Source organism: Lagopus leucura, unplaced genomic scaffold, assembly GCF_019238085.1.
Source record: "Lagopus leucura isolate 7727_CA_CO unplaced genomic scaffold, USGS_WTPT01 Super-Scaffold_100004, whole genome shotgun sequence".
Taxonomy (NCBI): Eukaryota; Metazoa; Chordata; class Aves; order Galliformes; family Phasianidae; genus Lagopus; species Lagopus leucura.
The window spans coordinates 33,346,235-33,352,234 of NW_024962264.1; positions in this window are offsets into that span (position 1 = coordinate 33,346,235).

A 6,000-nucleotide genomic window follows, 5' to 3' on the forward strand; every position below is an offset into this window, starting at 1 on the left:
ATGCTGCCTTCAGCATCCACAGTGGAAGGTGCTTTGGACAATTTTATTGATGACCTCTAGAAGGACCCTACCAGCAAAGTGCTTGGTGTTTGTCACCAGGCTGTGTTTGAGGAAGGGATTTCTGTGGCACTAGCACAGGTGATGCCTTCCCTCTCCTTCAGGCAAGCATTGCAACCTTGTTCCAGCTGTTAAAACTGTTAGAGGTCTTTGACTCCTCTTCACATGATATGACATCAGACTATATGAGTCCTCTGCTGTACATCTTTTTTTTTCATGAAAATTTTAGGAATTTCAAAGGCCAGTTCTGCACACTGGAATTGAAAGGAATCAAGCGCATCTGGTCTTTAGCCGGAGACTACCTCTGGTTTCTGCAAAACTTCAGTAGCATGTGTGCTCATGACCTATGTTTGTTTTTCATTTTCAGTAATCCTTAAAAGTTATGTTCCTACCCTAATGAATGCATTGATCTTTTCCAACTTAGCTACTTTGGCAAAGGTTGTGTATGGTTGATCAGATACGTGGTAAACAAACGTTACTGTCAGTCTCAGTTCACTTCTGAGTAAGAGAAGCCCCCACAAGCCAACAGAAGTATTAATGTACAGGCGGAACCAGTGGTTAGGCTGATTTTTTTTTAATTTTAGGAAGACTCTTTGCTGACCCGTTTGCTCTGTACACCAAAGAAATGCAGCACTGCAGATAGGAGCTTTTCTCTTCAAACCACTGACATGCACAAATGGTTTAATCTTTTTTTTTTTCTCCCTTGCGCAGCCTTCATTTCTGTACCAACATTTACGTTTTTATGGATGAGTAATTGAGAGGGAGAATGCACACTAAGAAGGTAAGACTACAGAACAGTGTCTGTTTAGCTTTGGGAAGATTCTAGCCCTTGCTTAAGCTGATATTCCTGCTATGCATTTCTATGGGTGCAATCTGAATCGACTGAAATGCAAATCTTTCTGAATAATGTGTAGACTGGTGTGTTCTGGATTAAGAGCGATGGGTCCCCATATAGTTCATCCATTTTTATTCTCCCTTGTGTAGATTACCAACAGAGAGGAAGAAGATCGTGTGCTGATAATTACTGCTTCCAAATATTTAACTTCTAGCATGTAGAGGCAGATTTTTCCCAGACTGGAAATTCTTCTCTATTTCTGACAGGAAAAATAATTCACTGTATCTTTTAAACCTTTCTTTTCCTAATGTAACTTTGCCTTATTAAATATTAGGCAGTGCTTTGCCTCTCACATGCCCGTTCAGCAAAGCATTTGCTCTTTCATTATTCAATCGGAAAAGGATAATATTTGGGAAACGACAAGATTGTATCTAAAGACACAAATTCAAATCAAGGATCCCTTCTTTAGTCAACTCTGACCAATCCTCCAGCTCACAGACTGAGCCTTGTCCAGTTTCAGAGCACATAATTTTAATACTACTCCTTCTAGTTAAGAGCTGTATCTTCTGTTTTTTAGGCCTTGGCTTACCTCTGGCAAAAGAATAATTCTTAATGGCAGTTAGTTAAGTGAAATCCTTCAGGCGGTTCTGGTTTTCCCACAGACAGCCTCCAAAATTAGGGTCTTTGGGGTGGTGCATTTGTATCAGTGATACAACAGATTGTTGTACGGCATTTTAATGCAGCACGACTTCTGATTGATACAAATACGCAGACTGTGCAATATGAACCAGTAGAACTGCGCAGCCAAAATCCATCTGCTGTCTGTAGCTGCCCACACAATGCCCCTGGCTGTGCTAAGCACCCAGGACCTGTGTGCTGCTCCCCAGCATTGAGCATGAGCCCTACCCCAAGCCTCTGCACCCTGCTGCAGCTGACACGGGGAAATCTGCCTTGGATTTTCTGAATGAATTGAAAATATAACCAGAGAGCTGATTCCTTGACAGCGGAGACACTGAAAGAAATGACTGAGAAATCAATAGGCAAGCTCAATCCACACTCCTCAGTACGTAGCCTGCAGCAGTCACCAGAAATGACATGGTGTGTCACAAATACCCCTCGCTCTGCTGCCCCTCTGCATACTTGTGTGCCTCGGGCCAGTGACACTGTGAGTGGAAACGTCCTGAATCATGTCCAGATGCTTCTGCAGCTTACCCATTGGCACTGGGCAGTTCCGCTGGGCTTAGGAAAAGCATCTTAGGAAGTGATAGCAAAGAAAAGGCAAAAGGCCACACCGCCTGTGCCCAAATATTTCTGTGTGGCGGAGTACTCCAAAAAGAGCAACATTTTCCATTTCTAAAAACAAGAATTCTGCTCATCTCTTTCTAGGTCACTCATAGCATCACACAGATAACAGATCTTAGCAAAATGTCACCAAAGATAAAGCTCGGGGTTTTCAGAACAGTGCCTCTGAAGACGTGCACTTTATTTAGGCGTCTGCACGGAGGGACAGTTTTCATGTGCTCTTTCCAAGACTTTCTGTCAAAAGCATTGGCCCACATAGTATCATCATATGGGGGGATTCAGCAGTTAGGCAGGCAGGTCTGTGTGTTGCGACAGGGAAACGAAAGCTGCAATGGTCCATTTAAACACTGATCGCAAAATAGGATGGAGCAGTGGCCACACCGTTGTCTGTACCACCAACTTTGCTGTTTTCTGACTAACTGTGACTCTTGAGGACTGAGTCACCTAATTGATAGCTGCCAGTGCAACAGAGACAGCTTGCGGGCTGGAAACAGCAGCTCAAGCTTTTATCCCAAAACAAGCCTCTTTGCGCCCTGCTCCACTAAGACTGAAATTCGGTTGCAGCTGAACAGCTGGCAAGCAGGAAGGCCTAAACATGCACAGTGTACCTCATGCAAGGGAAGATTCTGCAAAATGTAGGGCTGATCGCTGGCTGCAGCATAGCTTCTGGAGTTTGATGCCAGAATGGTGCTTTTCCTATCAGGTCCTCCATAGTTCAAAAGCCTTTACTCGGAGAAAATGGAATAATCCCTATTTTCATGAGCTAGTTAGTAAAATAATGATCTTTGGCTAAAATACGTATGTATATCACTAAGCCATAATCAAAATATTATTTTCTTTTGAATACCAGTTTATGTTCAAGGTGCTTGAGTCCATCTGTGACCATACAGATAGCAGCTGTGCCGTGTCTTGACACGAGCAGGGAAGATACATAGGCTTGTTTCTACTTTTCTCTGTTCTCGCCTGACTGGATCAAAGTTAAACAACCACAGACAGAAGGAAAAATAATCGCTGAACAGAAGTGGAAATGTGAAATACGTCAAATGATATTCTTTTTTTTTTTTTTTCTATCGTCAGAGGTGCTCGGGGGTTGCATGTGGCCAATAAGAAAAGAATAGACAGGCAGTCTGCAGAATGGGAGATTTCTGACGGTGAAGTCCTATTGAGGGTTTTTTTTGGAACAGTTACATATAAGACACCAAAGGAATGGCTCAGAACTACTATCCCCACCTACAGTGTTTCTTTCCCTTTTCATTTACGGTAACAATGTTCAGGCAACAGTTTGGTTTTTTCAGTTCCCACTTACTATTCATTGTGAAACTTGGTAAGATGGGCTCTATTTCAATGTTCCTCCACGACTGTACGGATTAACACATTTTTCTTCAACAGCTTTTTGCTATTATAAATGCATCCGACTGTTTGGACCATTCCTTGGGACAATTGGTTGGCATCAGTCTGTCCTAAAACTTCTACCATTCCTCTCATTTTTATTCATGTTTATAGAAAACATATACAAATGATTCTAATTCCTTGTATAGCTGCCGAAATACTGAGTATCAAAACTAATCAAAGAAATCCTCATCATTGGTACAGCAGGCAACTTAGTAATAGGCACGATTTGAAGCAAGAGCAGATCTGTAAGAACAAATACTGAAGTAAAACTCCATGTAACAAGAGCAACAACTGCATGGCAAACCACAAAGATCACCTTTCAAATTGAAATATTCCAAACTTTTTAATGGTAATAATAAGCCCCAAATCAAAGCTTTTATTCTAAGCCAGATTGTATACTCAAAACCAAAGGGATTCATTTGGTTATGCCACAGAACAAGGAATCTCTCCAAACCGCACTATGAGTGCTGCCATTGCTTTTACTTAGTAACTACAAAAATTTTTATTTCAGGTTATTAATGCCTTATATTCATAGAAAAGTAAATTTAAATTCATGAACATTTAGTAGCTCTGTATGTAGATGTGGCACTGGGACATGGGTTAGTGGGCAATACTGGTGGTAGGTGGACGGTTGGACTGAATGATCCTAGAGGTCTTTTCCAACCTCAATATTTCTATGATTCTATAGAATTCAGCTGAGAACAGCATGAAATATCTGAGTCCTAGTCTATTTAGCAAAACTTGAGCTTCTGTGATAGCAAGTAAAAGCCCCTCTTACTGCCATTTCCAACTCTCGAAATAATACCCAAGCTATTGACAAAGTTTCCAGGAAAAAAACATTTGCAGTAGTTGGATATCATATTTAAAGTAATCTTGAATGAGAATTTTTGATATCTGACAACAACTTTTTCAATATCTGGGAATTATCCACTGCTTGAAAACTCTCTGGTGCCTGAACACTCCTTTGGTAGACAAGTTTGCCTTTGACCATTGTTTACTCTTTTGTGTCACAAATAGTACCTATCGCTTTCACTGCCTTACACTAAACCTGGTTGATAGGTACATCAAAATTAAATCTAACTAAATGTGTAAACTGTGAAAATTAGGTTAGGAGGCAGTTTGATTGTTTGGCAACCCTTGCAGAGTCTGTCTGGGGAAGCTGCCAATGCCTGTGCTTCGTATGTACACAGCAGATCTGTTTGTACATCACTGCTGCCATTGTGTCTCTGGCAACTGAGAAAATGTGACCTGTCAGCAGTGGTACTTCTGTCCATGCCAATGCTGATTCGACTTCATATCACCACCTCCCACCAGCTTCACAAGAATTAATCAAAAGTCATTTATGAAAAGCTTTCACTATACAGCAGTTTTGATTTCTGCTCCACATAGCCCGCAACAAAAATTCAAAGAGCTGGGCCGTTTGACCTCATGTAGCCTTTTTCCTCCAACTCACAGCACTCTCATCAGCACTACCAAAATCATCACATCTTTATTCATGGCAAGTATTCACATTGCTAACTTTTGCCACCTTTTCCATCACACCTCTTCCTGGAGTGACCCAGTGCCATACTGACCTGCAGAGCTAGGGGCTGACAGGAAACACGCTGTGGGGGCTGCCACGGAGCTCCGGAGGAGTATGGGCCGCTTCTCAGCAACTTCTGTGCTTGGTTAATTCAGTCTTTTTCCGAATAATTTTGAAGAAATCCTGTTAGGGAAATGCACTTAAAACTTCTGGTTAAATCCCACGCTTAAATTCAAGAACTTCCCTCCCCCTCTCTGAGCAGTGCCCCTCAGCCCCCAAAATAGCCACTGGGTTTCTGCGTAGCTAATGCACACAGCTCAACTTCCACCACAGCGGTCCTTTGGGGCACTCCTGTTGGAGGACAGTGTGAGAATATAACAGTTGACAGAATGCTGATGTGAACACTACATGTTTTCACACAGATTTCCAAGTGCTGTCTTTAACTGTGCTGCATCTTTATTGTATTGCTTGTCATAACTTATTATACCTTTACTTACATTTTCCAAAATACTCTGTGGTCTCAAATATAAAGTATGCTCCACATTCTTGATTATATAAGAAATAACTAAGCTTATTATAAGCTTATAATAAGCAATGACAGACTTTTAATTTACCAACAAAATAAAGTCATCTTCCTGAATGAATCAACAAAGCCACCAGGCCATTTTCAAGTAAAGCGATACCACATTGCCAGAATGACAAGTACAGCATTGCCACACAGACAGTAAACAAGAACTGAATTGGAGAAACATCATCTGGACTTTCTATAGTGAATCATCTCTTTTTTTTTTTTCTTTTTCTAACTGGAGGTTGAAGAAAGGGTGATTCGTTCTACTCTGAATTCATTTTCTGTTTCATTACAGCTGTTTTCTGCAATGTCTTTTGAGCAATC